The sequence below is a fragment of the Camellia sinensis genome, chromosome 12 (genome assembly GCF_055761805.1).
Source record: "Camellia sinensis isolate YWXY chromosome 12, ASM5576180v1, whole genome shotgun sequence".
Classification (NCBI taxonomy): domain Eukaryota; kingdom Viridiplantae; phylum Streptophyta; class Magnoliopsida; order Ericales; family Theaceae; genus Camellia; species Camellia sinensis.
The window spans coordinates 109,442,208-109,458,707 of NC_138972.1; positions in this window are offsets into that span (position 1 = coordinate 109,442,208).

Sequence of the window (16,500 nt, forward strand, 5' to 3'; positions counted from 1 at the left end):
AGCCTGTGTTTTGAACAATTTTCTCTGCACTTCGAAATTTCTCTCCAGATAAATTTTGAATTTCTCTGGATTCTCTGTCTGTGTTTTATTTTGTCTTTTAAATCTTTCTTTTAGCTTTCTTTGATGTAGGTAATGGCACATTTGGTAAAATTTTGATCCTTACGCTATTATTAGTAGGCAGGAAATTTTGTAAAGGATGAAGTTTAGCATGCCCTTATTGTTGTGATAAACAATGCTTCGAACCTTCATGGATATACAGTACGGTTTCTGTATAGAGCAGTCCAAACATCAGGTGAACAGGTACTTCGCTTATTTTTCTTTCTTAGGATAAGATTTGGTATGGAAGTTCTATCATCTTGAGTAATTAGTGAAAAATGATTTTTGATGTTTTCATCAGGAAAGTCTTGTCTGAGTGGCAGTTTAGTGCATTGGAGAATATGGTGGAATGTTGGTCAATAATGTTGGAATGCTTGACATAGAAGAACCAATGACTGTAAGTTTGCTTTTACAAATTTTTCCCGACTTCAGCCCAAGCATTGTGCGACGCTGCGTTCACCGACTTGTCAGTGGAAGCTGCGTCGGCGGAAGCTTTGACTGCGGCAGCCATAACCATCACCGGAGTTGAAATCGTTCAGTGAGAACATGGACGGGGTGGGACTGAGGAAGTACATGATCGAGTGGCCCAAAGTGCGGAATTCGATTAGGGTTGAGTTGCCAGATGCCTTGCGGGGAGCTCCGGACGCCGCGACGATGGTTCTGGATGCGATGGAGGGGTTCTATGTAGACAATCAACTGGGTTGAATTTCTCTGTGATAGATGGGAGGGACCTTAAATATCAAAAAATAATATTGTAGATGTCTTCCATTAGTAAAAATGGGAGAGGAACTTTAGACTAATTTTCTCATTTTTTTGCTTGCTTAAATGCACATCTAAATAGAAAAATATTTGTGAAAAAATATTTTAAAAAATTAATAAATACATAAAAATATGAAAAATATATTGAATTTTTATATTTTTGATATTTAGTGAATTTAAAAAAAAATCACAAATATTATATTTTTTAAATGTATTTGTGTTAAGTGTATCTAAAAAATTTTAAAGAAATTACTTAAAATATAAAAAAAATTCAATAAAAACAAAAAAAATGAAAAAATAAAATTTTTTAAAAAGTAAATTCTAAAACTGAAACCGAAAAGAATAATTACTAATTTCCCTCCATTGTGTGTGTCTCTCTCTCTCTCTCTCTCTCTCTCTGCCCCATCAAATTCTCAAATTTTGAATTGAAGAGAAATCAATTCAACTCCCATACCTGTATGAACTTAAACTTGATTTGTTTAGTAGTTTTTGTTTTTATTTTTATTTTTTTTATAAAAAATATGTAAAAATTTAATACGTTTTAAATGCTTTTTTTAATTTAGTTAATTATAAAAATAAAAATAATTGATTGATATGTGTAATGTGAAGTTTTAATTTTTAATTTTTAATTTTTTACTTTTTAATTGTTTAACCAACAAATTAACGGTCAAAGGAGGCCTAAATACAAAATTGATAAATTACACTGACACCTTCTAAGGTTTATATTCTCTTCTTTGGAGTTTGTAATCTAATTATAAATTGTCTCCTAAATTGCTGATGTCATGCCTTAAAATTTTCTGAATAATCATCTTATCTTTTTTCCTATCATCATGACTATATTTTCTAATTTTCCATCATTAAATTATACCTAAACATATGGAACCGTTTGTTTTTGGTGGTAGAAGAGGGGATGGGATTGTGATAGATATGAAACCCACTATAATGGTGTTTGTTTGCAAAATAAGGAAAGAGATTCATAATTCCTTAAGACTATGATAGGCCTTGGAGGAGGGGATTAGCAAAGGCCTCCAAGAGTTGGGTTTTTAAACTAGTGAGGGGATTAGTTTTGGAAAAAATTATTTTGCCCATGTTGGGTGTTGTTTATTGGGTTAGGTTTCTATCTAGTCTGAGATCGGACTAGAGCATAATATTAGGCCTATGAAAGCCCACCATGGGTCTTATTTCGATAATCTAAACTGTTGAATATATAGAAATCGTCGAGTACGTTCTCTTTGTATAAAAATAATATTAATCAGATATTGATAGCTACTTGATCGAATTATATTTCTGTCAACGGTAAATCTAATTTTCAAAATAAATTATTGACAAAAATTTTATCCGATCAAGTAGCTATCGATATTCGATCAACGTGATTTTTTACAAAGATAAAGTACTCGTTGAGATCTACACATTAGATTATTGAAACAGAACCTGTGGTGGGCCTAGTCTACACCGGAGACAAGCTTGACCCTTGTGCATTTGTGTGTTTTTTTTTTTTTTTGTACTATGGCATTATATATATTAAAATAATATAGTACCAAAAAATATTTATAAAAAAATGTTTTTTTAATATTAAAATATATCAAAAACATTAAAGAGTATTATGGTGGTGCTGTTTGGTGTAGCTGTTAAAACAGATTACAGATTATAGATTATAGCTTAATAAATTATAGATTATGACTTTAATCAAAAGCTGTTAATCTGTTTGGTATAGTTGTTGGATTATAGATTTAAGTTGCTGAGTAGTGTTTGTTAAATAAACTGTGAAGTAGCTTTTTCAATTAATTTTTATGTTTTATTATTCACTATTTGTCTGCATTTTTCATAAAAAATAATAATAATATTTAATAGTTCATTTGGATCTTTTTCTATTTTTAAAAAAATAAAAAATAAAAAAATCTAACAGTATAACCGTGAATTAACATATTCACAGCAGAAGTTAATAATCAGAAGTAAGGGGTGAGCAGCTTTTCAGAATCAGCTTTTTTGACTTAAAATAAGTTGTTAGAATCCGAAGCTATTTGAAATAAGTTTAACCAAACAGTCCAAAATAACTTTTTAAAAACTAGAAGCCATAAGTTGGCTTAAAAAAGCTCCACCAAACACTCCCGGTATTTCATATAGTTAATATCCTCACTAAAATATATCACAAATATACATAATTTTTCTTAATCTCCTCATTAATAATTTTCATAATAATAATCTCCCCACAAATAATTTCAACTAACCTAACTCTGAAAACTAATCAACCCAGCAAACAATTCAATTCGTTTACAGCGAGAATAACTAAAACAATTTTAACACGTCTAGTCCAAGGTGCGAACCAATCCTCGTAGTTCAAACAAACATCAATAACCAACTATACCATGCCACCTCGCATCATGGAGCACACATATTTTCTTATTTTTAAACTTATTTTATTTTGATTTTATTTAGTTAGCAATAAATTTATTGATGAATTATTGTGCTTTATTTTGAAGTAAATGTGCAATAAATGAAAACTGCCGCGAGTAAGATATTGCAGTTAATGCATGAGATTACAATCATAAATGTTTAGATTGTGCTAAATCCCATTAGATATCAGCTCTGATATGATTTCGTACAGAAAATAGGATATTTTCCCTTGTAACAAAAAAACGTGTTCTGTGCATTTTTTCAAAACAAACAAACCATGTTTGATTAGGAGGTGGCCGGAGGGAGTGGCGATTGTGGTGAAATGAGATAACGAAGAATTATTTTTCAAAAACAAGTGAATATTTTTTTAAGAGAGGAAATCTGACTCAAACATAATTGGGTGACAAAAATAATCTAAGTTGATCTTAAAGATGTGACACCTAATCCACACATAAAAAAAAAAACATTTTGAAAACATTTTTCACAAGAAGGTATAGCAACAGACGGATATATTATTCAATGTTCTTAGTGTAATATTTCTTTCTATTTACTAACTCTAACAAATAAATAGTAAATTCAATGATTTTAGACCAAACTACTCATTTTAAGTACCATTTAAACTTATTTCAAGAGAGCTGAATAATTTTCAGTAAAAATAAATTTCCGGTTTTGACTTTGAGTTTGGCCTAGTGATATTGTAGTCACACCTTAAGATGTGGTGAGAGGAATGTCATAAATTCGAGTTGATTGAACAGCGATGACCCTTTTAACTTTACTACCAAATTAACATCTTACAATCTTGGTGAAAAATAAAAAAGAAAAATTAAATTATTTTAATATATTTTAAAAAAGAAAAAACATTTTGAAAACATTTTTCACAAGAAGGTATAACAACGGACGGATATATTATTCAATGTTCTTAGAGTAATGAGAGGGTAATTTTTGGGAAAATTGGGCCGAACTTCGAGTTTGGTTTTGAGGCCCAAAACGCAGTGGACTAGGTAAAAAGGCCGTACAGAATACTCCGGCCCAGAAGGGCAAAGTTACTCCGGCCTTGGGAAGACAAAGCTACTTCGGCCCAAGGAGGCAAAATTACTCCGGCTCAAGAAGAGATCGTTACTTCGGCCCAAGGAAGAGTAAAATTACTCCGGTCTGGAGGCAATTCACAGTTAGGCCGGTCTCAGAGTTAGTCCGGTCGCAGTATGTTCTGAGAAGGCCGGTGTCAGAATTAGTCCGGTCGTGACTTACATTGGTTGGGTCGGTCCGAACTTGTTACTTGGAAGTTTGGTCTAAACGCACCAAGGTTGAACAAGGACAGCCGAAGTAATGAGTTAGTAGAGAAGACCGAGCTAAGGATAGTTCGGCCTTCTATATGGCTCAGCATAGCCAGTGTCATTTCGGTCATGTGGTAGTTCGGCCATGGAGAAAACCATCCCACTTGGTTTAAGCAGTGGGGGAGGGTGTAAAAGGATAAGCATTATCCTTAGGAGAATGAATCCTAGGAGGACTCTGCATGGAGAAATACTAGTCTTACTAGGATTGTGCCATATGAAACTTATAAAAGCTCACAAGCATCACCTTGGAGGAGGTAATTGAACACAATCTTTCTGAGAACTTAGAGCTTTGTCTATTTGTCAAGTTTTCTGACTTAGGCATCGGAGAGGTTTCCGGCACACACCCGCCGGCTAGCTCACGTTTGTGTTTTCAGGTGACAAAGCGACGTCGTATGGAGGAGCGTGGACTTGGTCAACAGGATTATACGAGGAGAATTATTTCTTCCCCGTACAAGTAATATTTCTTTCTATTTACTAATTCTAACAAATAAGAATAATGCTTGGGACCCCCTTTTGGGGGTCACCCCCTCACCCTCTTTATCACGTGGCGGGTGGTGATTGGAGGAGCAGGAAAAAAAAGAAAAAGAAAAAGAAAATGTAACCAATGAGAGAGAGAGGGGGTCAAAGGGGGTGAGGGGAAAAAAGGGGATGAATCATTGTTGAACAAATAAATAGTAAATTCAATGATTTTAGACCAAACTACTCATTTTAAGTACCATTTAAACTTATTTCAAGAGAGCTGAATAATTTTCAGTAAAAACAAATTTCCGGTTTTGACTTTGAGTTTGGCCTAGTGATATTGTAGTCACGCCTTAAGATGTGGTGAGAGGAATGCCATAAACTCGAGTTGATTGAACAACGACGACCCCTTTTAACTTTACTAACAAATTGACATCTTACAATCTTGGTGAAAAATAAAAAAGAAAAATTAAATTATTTTAATATATTTTATCTTTTAATGGGTTATTTTAGCCCAACCCACGTTAGCTAGACTCATCAATCAAGCAAGTATTTTTTTAGACATCCTCAAAATATGGAAAAATTAATAAAATTCAAGACTGACCGGCTCAAAAGACTTCAACAATTCCAATCTAAACAAGAGCTAAGTATTTCCCCATATGGGGGACCATATGAATGACTCTTGTCATCTTGATACAGGGAATTATGCTGGACTCTGATATGAGTAATTCAAAAATTCTTCAAGTTACTAAAATTGATTAGGAGAGTACAAAAGTTCAGGTTTCGTTAGCAAATTGAGAAAAGAACCCCCCCAAAAAAAAAAAAAAAAAACCCCAGATAAATGCAAGAAGAAATTTGCTGCAGAACTCATTTCTTCTTTCCAGCCTTTGCAGCATTCCAGCCTTGGTCTGCACATTGTGTAAAACAGTAGCATTGAATGCAGATGTCCATGGAATAAGAAAAAGAAGAAAATACAGATAGAAAGAGAGTACACGAAGACTTGGCTAAATTTGACCAGCGTGCCCCAAGAATGGTGAATTCCCTTACCTTCTTTACACCACAGATCTTCTTGGTCCTGTTCTTCCTTTCCCTCAACTGCTTCCTCTACTTCTCCACCTTTGTATCCCGGCCATTCTGCAAAATGAATAAATAACTATGCTTGAGAAAAAATGAGGAAATTTCAACAATGATTTCTTATGTTCATTTCCTAATCGTAAAAAGAATAACCAGGACAATTTACCGGAGTAGACAGCACCATTTACTCATAATAACATGCATATTCAATCAGGTGATTTGCACAAGGCGAACCTTTATGGGTAAGTTTGTTAATGCTGAAACTAGAAACAAAAACTCCTTTGTTATATTGTTTTCGTTTTCAAAAAAAATAAAATTGATTTCAAAATTTTCAAATTTGTTGGAAATGAAAAAAAGGTGTTTTCTTTTGTTTTTTAAAAAAAAGTTCACCTTCTCCTCTCCCTCACCACCCCTCCAGCTTCCACTCACTGTTGCCAGTCGGCCATCCAAGAGTGAGCTCTGGCCGCCTTTCCGTGACTCCCCGGCAACCTTCAGGTGGCCTTCTGCCTACTCCGTGACCTCCAACAGCTCTAACCCAAACTCCAGCGGCCATCTCCATCTACCCTCCAACCATGGGCCACCACATTCAACAACTCATCAAAAATATATTTTTATTTTTGTTTTCAAAACATTTTTTATAGCATCAAGCTTTCTGTTGCTTGTTTTTGGTTACGGCCCCTTAAAAGTTTAGCACAAACATGCATATTAGTGGAATAAATAATTTGCATAACTGTTTTCTAGATCCCATCAATACCTGAAGTCCAAATGTGTACCAAAGCAGATCAATACCCAAATGATTTATTTGCAAAGTTTGTTTGTCAACTATACATTTTAATTAAAAAGTCAAAAGGTTATTATAAATTGTCATATCACTCTCTTTATTTTTTTGTACACCTTTTTGTAAAAAATTAAAAAATTACTAAAATAGTCAGTCTCAAACGAGGCTTTAATGCACAAAATTGCATCAAGTAATTTAAGTTTTTGAAAAACAAGACTTATTAAACAGAGACCCAGAAATTTATGAAAACTTGTGATCACAAATTACAATTCAAGAGGTATTTTGACCAATGCGTAAACTAATAATCTCTATCTATCTCTCTCCATATATATTATAGAAAGGGGCATTGTCTTCTTCCCATTTTCAATCAGTAGCTCCATGAATTCCAGCAGAAGAACCCAAGCAGAGAACAAGGTGCTCCGTTGCTTGAATTCGACATTGTCCAGTCTTCATGCTTTTGCTTGTTTGTGGTTTAAGTCCTAAGAATAAATTGAAAGAACAAATTATTTTGTTCACAAAATATACAACACCAGAGGATAACATACTAAAATTCAAGATACAGCACTGAAAAAGAGGACAAAAATCATATGTCATGGTGACATAACATGAATATACCCCATGGAGGAGACATAACAGGCTCTGTTTTGATTAACTCACCAAAGAGTTTAAATATCAGTCTAGTTGTTATTGAATAAGAAAATAAATGATTGGCTGAAGTTTAAGTACAAATCAAACCCAGAGAATCGTGAAATAAAAACATATATAAGACTAATGATCATTTACTTTCTTTTTTTTTCCCTTCAAATAGGTTTATTCAACCTATGGACCCCACATTATACAAATTCAATCTCAACCACACAGCTCTCATTCGTCCGGAGTTTGTAAGTAGAGTTCATGGCATTTTTCTATAACCACGAGACAAAGCCCATAAGAGAAATAAATAAATAATTCAATACAAGAAATAACTACATAACAAGAGAAATAATCAATTTTTACTATTGATCCTTAATTTCCAATAAACAACTCAATACATTATGGCCTAGTTTTTTTTTTTCTCCATTATTATTATTATAATTGGTAGGACAGTAATTACAATTATAAAAAAATATATATATATCAAATTAAACAATTAAAGTCTAACAATAGTCAAAAAGCCAACAATAATTACCAGAAATAGTCCAACTTTGAGAAGAAATATATATGTAATAGCAATCTCTTAATGAGAGAGAAATAAATATCACAAACGATGTGAAATTCTTTTTCATAATAGTTGAACCCTCAACCTCACACCGTACCACACAACCATTAGACCAAAAGTCAGGGTTCATTTTGTGAGGAATAACTATATAATTCTAGGTTTTAAAATAGATTGAAATAGGAAATGATTTATGAGTATCTCTTCAACTTGAAATTATTTTCTCAAATGAAATAGGAATTTGATTCCGAGCAATTAGACAAAAATGGTCACGAAGATGACACTTAAGTGTAAAGATGCTTGAAATTTCAAATTCGAGTTTATGGAGAGATGTTGATGTACATTATAATCTAATTAACATACTAACCGCTACTTGTGCTAAAAACATTTAAAAAATAAAAAAATAAAATAGAAATTTGATGTCTATACTCTCTCGTGGTAATCTCACATATGCAAATAAAAATCTCAAACATATGTGACTGTCAAAGTAATAGAAATTTAATTACAGATCACAAGCAAAAAATGCTAGTTCAACCCAACAAAACAAAATAAACTAATTATAAAATTTTCCTTTTGCATCTTTACCGAAGCAAAGAAAAAACATATTTTTGTAGCTATTTTTAACAAAGAAATCAGACAACTGATTATATACCTATCCAAGAATTGGATTAGGTATTATCTGAACTTCCAAAAGCAATGTGACAATCCTATAACAGTGAAAGTGAAGGTAAGGAAAATCAAGTCAGAAAGGGAAAACAAACTACCAAATGAAACAACAAAAATCTTTATCCACTTAAAAAAAAAAAAAACGGAGCACATATATATAACGGTGACGTTTGGCAGGGGCTATTTTAGTCTTTTTATTAGGCTAAAATTTATAAAAAGATAAAATAAGCTAAAATAACTAATAAGATAAAATGTCACATTAAATTTATAATCATTTCAATTTTTCTCCGACAAATATCACATTGAATTACAAAAAAATCCAATCATCTCCCAAAACATAAAAATTTTAGCCTATTAAAATAGTAAAAAACTAAAAATAGCCTACTAAAATAGTAACTTCTCAAACACTCACAATATATATATATATATATATTATGGCTTCTTTTTAAAAATATAAAAATAATAATAATTTATTAATCTATATGACAAAACAACTCAGATTTTTAATCTTGATGGGACTTTTATACCGCCCCGAAATAATTTAACATGAACTACCTACATTAATTTAACATTCACTAAACCATGGCAATAAACTTCCCATCTTCACATAGTTAATAAGAGAATTTTATACAAAAGTTTCACATGCGGATATACATTCAATGATAAAAAAATACACATGAATCTATAGCATGCGAAACACCTAGTCTCAAAGCAATAAAATGCCCTTAAGGACTTACATCTTCCAAGGCAATAGCCCGGTTACACAAAATGGTCTCTCGAACCCATACACGTTTAGCCTTTGACTTTACAAAATATACAACAAAAATAAGAGAGCTATTTACTCATCACAAAAATATCCAGGCCCTCAGTTCGGCGGGATCACCACATCTTTACCTGCACCAAATCCCACAGGGGTGAGCATAAAACCCAGTAGAGAATTCTAATAAAGTATTTACAGTTATGCCAAATCTCAATGAAATACTAATGTTCATGCTATGCCAAAAATAAAAAGGAAATCTCATTTTAATGCACGATTTGAAAATCACCATGTTCTCAATAAGATTTTTCAATCTCATCAATTTCAAAACTTCTAATATTTAAATCAATAGAGGCGGTAAATATGACACTGTAATCCCTAGTCTGGTGTCTGCAAGTAGACTCTACAAGTACTACCAAATTGTTATTTTTACCGGTATTAACCGGAAGACTCGACACCTATCCGCACGGGTTTCTAATCTTTCACCATGGACACTCAGGCCAACTTATCAAAATCTTCTACACCTCATAACTGGACTTACCAACGTATTTACCCCTTTCACATTTCTGTTAATTCACATTACAATATAATCGCTCTAGTTATTAGCTTGATAAGAATGTAATAATGGTAATAATTCATTTCATGCACATTAATAATAATATATCAAATGAGAATGTGATGCAATAATTAGTACCTCTTAACATTTCGTCATTTTCAAATATCTCTACACCAAGATCAATTAATTTCAATTTCTCATTTCTTCTCTTGCAATGTTATTTCACAACATAACCATACACCTTCCATTCATAGCAACAACCACCATCACCTGCCATGCACAATTCATCGTAAGTTAATCTCTTCAAGACTATATATTTATTATGTTCTCAACATCAATCCCCAAGATTTTACAATTTCCAACAACACATATTCAAGTGTTTAACAAATATATGAAACTAACATCTCATTTCTCTTACCTCTAGTAGATAGTTATTTCACTACACATTAATGAAATTTACTTTTATTCATCTTCTTGACACAAGATAATAAAGAATTTAGTGGGTGTTTTTGTGACAACCCTCACTTCTAATTAGCGTTAAATTGTGATTAAGCATGTTAAGTAATTGATTAAGATGAAGTCCTAAATTGTTGTGCGAGTGTGTTGTTTAGAATGCAATTCTATCTGTTTGTTACTGAATGATCTGTTCATGTTTTAATTTCGAATTGCAAATTGAAAGCCTTATCGGTGACCGATTCAGAAATTGATTAATGTTATATGCTAACTAGGATTTATAGAATTTTATGGTAGGTTTAGTTAAAATTTGATTTAGAATGATTAAATTAGAATTATTAATGTTAAATTAATTGAGTCTAGTTATTTACAAGTGTGTCATTGAGTGGATTTATACAATTGTTGGCACACCATTTTTCTTCATTTAATCTTCTTGACAAAACGTGTGAAAGAGAGAGAATCCGAAGAGAAATTGAATTCATCTAGAAATTGGCTTGAAAAATTAGAGGAATTGAAGGAGAATTGCACATTTGAGCTACCATACTTGGAATTCAAGACTTAAGGTAGGAAGTTCACTCCCTTAATTATGAATTTAAGTTGTTTCTTGCTTGGTTCATGGAAAAATTGGTGATTAGAGTCAAGAATTAGCTTAAAGTGTTAATTTGAGAACCCATTCATATATGCATGTCCATATTATAGAGTTTTGAAGTTGTTTTGCATGAAATTCTTCCATGCATGTCTAGATGATAGTTGTAATCTAAGAATTCATCATGTTTTTGGGATGAATGGCTCATTTGATCATGTGTTAGAAGCTTTGAATTCAAATAAACACATGTATGGCATATTTGCATCATGTTCTTGAATTTTGGGTTGAATTTGTGTTCAATTGACATACTTTTGGGCTTTGATTTTATAAAATGATCTCTAAAACATGTTGTATTCTGGGTTTCTAAGTGTTTTCCAGGAAATTGGCCCAAAATGATGAGTTTTGGTATGTTTGATTCTTGGTTTGAGCTTTGGGAGCAAATCTGGAAAACCCAGATTTTGGCTTCCACGCTCGAGCGAAGGATTCCACGCTCGAGCGACCACCTTTGTTCTCAGACTCTCGCTCGAGCGACGAAATGCTGGCTCGAGCGTAGATTGCAAGCTCTCAGGTTTTTGCGTGTGCAGACGGACGCTCAAGTGACGAGACTTACGCTCGAGCGAAGAACTGTGTCTCACACTCGAGCGAGCATCGAGCGGAGAATTTTAGCAACCAGTACTTTTTGCATTTTTACAGACCGCTCGAGCGAGGGAGTCTACGCTCGAGCGACCTTTCTGTTTTGGTAAGCTCGCTCAAGCGGAGAAACCCACGCTAGAGCGAGACCCTTATTTTCAGCAAATTTTGAAAAATGTTTTAAAGTATATTTCTGCATCCTCATTCCATCTTAGCTATTCCTAGGCCATGTTTAAGGCATTTTAATGAGGATAATGTTATAGAACCACACTAAGTCAAGTTAAGGGGCTAAGTTATTAATCCCAGGTGTGTAACTTAGTGTGTATTCGTTCTGCAACTGTGTAGAGTTAGCACCCGAGGACGCTGATTAGCCTGCCTATAGCCTAGTAATCTGTGAGTAACAATATTGTAAAGATATGCTCAATTATAATTATTTTCTGAATGATCGACTGTACTGCTTTCTGAAGGGACATTGTTTACTGAATGAATGTTTGTCATATTTTATAAACTGTACTTGTGGCATCCATAGCAACTTACTGTTACTACTACTGTACTGTTATTGTTACCGCTACTGTCACAGAGATCTTTGTTAGTTCCAATGTTTGGAACCAATACTGTATACTGTTTGATGGCCATTAACTGATTGTTTGGTCTATTAAGACCTACTGTACTGTCTTGCTATTGGATGTACCACATATGACTGCTATGATTTCTAATTGAATGATATGGCATGAAATATGAGCCACTGATTGAATAACTGATCTACTGATGCAAATGACTGTTTTAATTACTGAAAGGACATTCATTCTTGACCCCTTTACGCATTTGTTATTCACTGGGCTTTAGCTCACTGTTTATATATGTATGTAGGTGGCCAGGCACCGGACCGAAGCTAGGAGCGTCAAGTTAAGCTCATGTTTTGTCAAGCCAACTATTATGCCTCACTTCGAGGTTTCGAGTCTGTTCAAGCCAAGGCTGTTTTGGGGTGTTGCAGATTCACCCTTTTGTCTATGTTACGTAATGCACGTTTAAGACTTTTGACTGTACAGTTATGGTAAAGGGATTGGATCCCTAACCTGTATGTTATGTGTATCCGATATGTATATATGTTTATGGTTATGAATGTGGACTAGTCCATAAAAGTCTTTTTCCATCCAGATTTTCACGGCTCATTGGACGTCTTTTATTTACTGTTTGGCTTCCGCCAGCCCCTTACTCTGTACTATTGTTATTACTGTTAAGCAAGCCTTTGGTAATCACAGATTATTGGCCGGTTACGATGCTAAACCCTTAGGGGCGAGCTTGGGTCGTGACAGTTTTCTTATCTTCCAAAATCCCCAAATTCTAGGATTTTCTTTAAAAACAAACCTTCCTCATTTTCCAAGAAAAACTCCATCAAACTATTTTTCATGAGTTTAATAGAAAGGAAACTCTCAAGAAATAGTAAAAAGATTGAGATACAACCCACATTCAAAACTCTCTACATTTTGAGTCAAATCTAAAATCAACACAAAAACTTCAAGAACACTTTTAAATCCACATCAATCTAGCAAAACTTGTACGTATGACTCAAGAAATCCCTACCTCAAAGTGTTGATGATGAAGAGAAGATGAAACCCTAGCTTCAAGGAGGAGAGGGTCTTGGATTTCCACTACACCAAATGAAGCCCTAACTTTAGATCTTCAAGATTAGAGGAAGATGATGATGATCTTGACCCAAAAATTTGCAAAAATCAAAGAGTCTTAGTTTGTGAGGAAGTTTTCTAGAGAGAAGGGAGAGAAAAATAGGGTTTAGAGTGAGAGAGAGATGTGTAAAATGAGTGATACATTCAGACCAAAAAGATAAAAAAAAATAGAGTTTCGGACTGCCAGTCTGCCGCACGTGCGGCCTTCAACCCCGCACGTGCGGTGGCCCTCTCTCACACCTCCTTCCATACGTGCTTTTTAGGTAGTGTACAACCTTCATCACCCCTAAATTCCGCACGTGCAGTCTAGCCTCCCGTACGTGCGGCCCCTCTCCCGCACGTGTGGCCTAAGGTCCTCGCATGTGCGGCTAACCAACCAGCCCATAAAAATTTTTGGATCAACCCTCGGGCACTCCGGACCTAACCTCACGCTCTTCGGAACAAGCGAAAATCAACATCGAACCAAACAAGAACAAGAACTCTAATCTAGGGACCCAATTTCGGATGTTTCAAGTCCAACGAAGATAAAAGGAGAATGAAGGAAGAAGAAAAATAAAGGAGACAAGGACCCGGTCATCACAACTTTTGTCCTTTTGTCAACATTTGAACCGTTAGATTGACTCAATTGAAAGGTTGAAAATGTCTCACTGAAAATTTGGACCATTACAATTTTAACACACTCTCTTTCTCTCTATCTCTCTCTCTCTCTCTCTCTCTATCTCTTTCTCTCTCACACACACACACACACACACACATACACTCCTCTCATCTCTTTCAAATTTTGAACACACCATCTCTCTCTCTCTACCTCCATCGGAGCCCATTTTCGTGCTTCCCTATCGAAGCCTAATCCTTGCAATAACCGAACCTCAAACCCCCTATTACTTTCTTCATCTTCTCTTTTCCTCATTCCCTCTCTCCGCCATCCCAATCGCCCCAAACCCCTTTCAATATTGACGAAGGGAGCCACTGCAAAATGGGAACAAGGGTTGTGTAGACATCCCATTTTTGACTGACCTTAAGACTCAGACGTCATCAATTGAGCGCTTGGTGATTGCGTATGTTGTGCTCGTTTTGAGTTTTCGGAGTTTCGGCTGAGTACCTTACCTCCGGGCCTCTGAACTCTTTGTGTTTCGGCTCGGTTTGCGGACCAAGCCTTGTTTTCCTTGCCTGAAGGAGAGAGTGGCCTTGGAAACCCCTTTTTGTGGTCGTAGACCACTTTTCGCGCTTGGAGACTAGTTTTCGATTTTCAGAGCCTTCGGCCGCGCACCTTGACTCGGGGTCGTTTAACGTTCTCCGTTTGGCATGGTTTTTGAACCATACCTTGTTGCCTCTACCTAGAGGAACACTGTGGTCTGGGAGACTACTTTTGTGGTCGTAAACCACTTTTGGTGCTCGTAGACTAGTTTTCGGGTTTTCCGGCTGAGCCCCTTGCCTCTCGAACTTTCGTCTTGCTTCCGTTTTGATTTTTTTTTGGTACAAACCTTGTTTTCCTTGTTTGGAAGGTGGTACAAGGGTGGGAGACCAGTTTCTCTCCTCGTAAACCACTTGCCTTCCTGTCAGCCAATTTTCTAGTCTGACAACTGGTCTCCTTGGTCTTTGGGCTATCTTTTTTGGTCGGCCACCACACCATTGCATTGTTTTCATGCTTTAGACTCTCTCCCACCATGGCCGACCAGTTTTCTTCCTGCGAGTCCACTTGTGGTGGTCGACCGACCATTTTAAGTAGCTAGTTGACCACTTCAAGTAGTCGGCTGCTTTTTGTCACCTTTTTGGAGATATTTTTAGCCAGCTAGCACAGTTAGAGAGCACTGAAACCATCAACCATACACGTGTATGGAGGGATGGCCTTAAACCCTTAGCTTCTACAAGAAGCATGAGCTTTTGTTCTCTATAATAGGGAGGCTCTCCTTCCCTCCTCCAGGTTTAGCTTTTTGTGTTAGAGAGTGATAGATACACCTTTATCTCTATCTTTCTCTCTTTGCTTCATTTTTGTGCCTTAAAATGCCTTTTTGTCTTACTTTAACACACAAACACACACTCAAACACCATACTCTTGGAGCTGAGGTCCTTTGAAGTTGTTTTTGAAGTTTTTAGACTGGTTTTGGATCAAAAAGTGTGCTAGAGTTGCAGTCTTGAAGAGGTTCTACAAAGGTGAGCTTTTAACCTTTAAATCCCTTGATTTTGCATAAGCTTTTAGACCTCTTTACATGGTGTTTTAAGCTTAACTCTAAACTACAAAAAGTTCTGATTTTGTATGCTTAATATGTTTGTTTGACGTCACTTTTGTGTTGGGTGTTGTCTACCCCCTCTTAGGCCTTGTTTGGCCTTGCTTTTGTGCCTTCTTTTTAACCTTTTGGGACCACCTTGTTTTGCCTTCTCACCACTGAAACTCAAAAGAATTTCAGTGGTAGAAGTGGTGTTTTGAGGTCCCAATAAGGAGAGGGTCATCCCCTCTCCTTGTGTATTCAATACTTGTTTCATTAGCCTCATGTGTGAGCATGTTTATTAAGCTTATGTTGGCCATATCTTAGCTCGTATTTGGGCTTATTTTAGCATGGCATGCCACTATTTTTACTTGGTTTTGTCACTCCATGCATGTCTAATACACTTGTAGTGTAAATCTCATAAACTAGTCTTGTATGCTTTATGAAGTAGCATGTCATTTTAGCTTGTTTCGAGTCCATTTCAGCATGTTTTTGGTGATATTTTACCATGTCATACCTCTGTTAGGGTTTGGTTTGGTCACCACTTGCATGCTCCTTGCACTTGTAATGCAATTCCTTGAATTAGCCTAACATGCATCATGCCTTAACATGTCATTCTAGCATGTTTTTGGCTTAACCCTAAGAAGCTTTTGTCCATGTTTTAACATGCTTTTATCTCTAATTTGTGTTGTTTTGACCATGCATGCATTGCTTTGTATAGCCATGGTTCAATCTAGCTTGTTAGCTTTTTGTGTCAAGTCCACTAGCATGCATTACTTGGACTATTTGAATGATTTGACATCATTTATAATGTGATTTCAGTTCATGTTTCATGGTCATGCATTTTCATTTTTTGCTCATTCAATGCGTT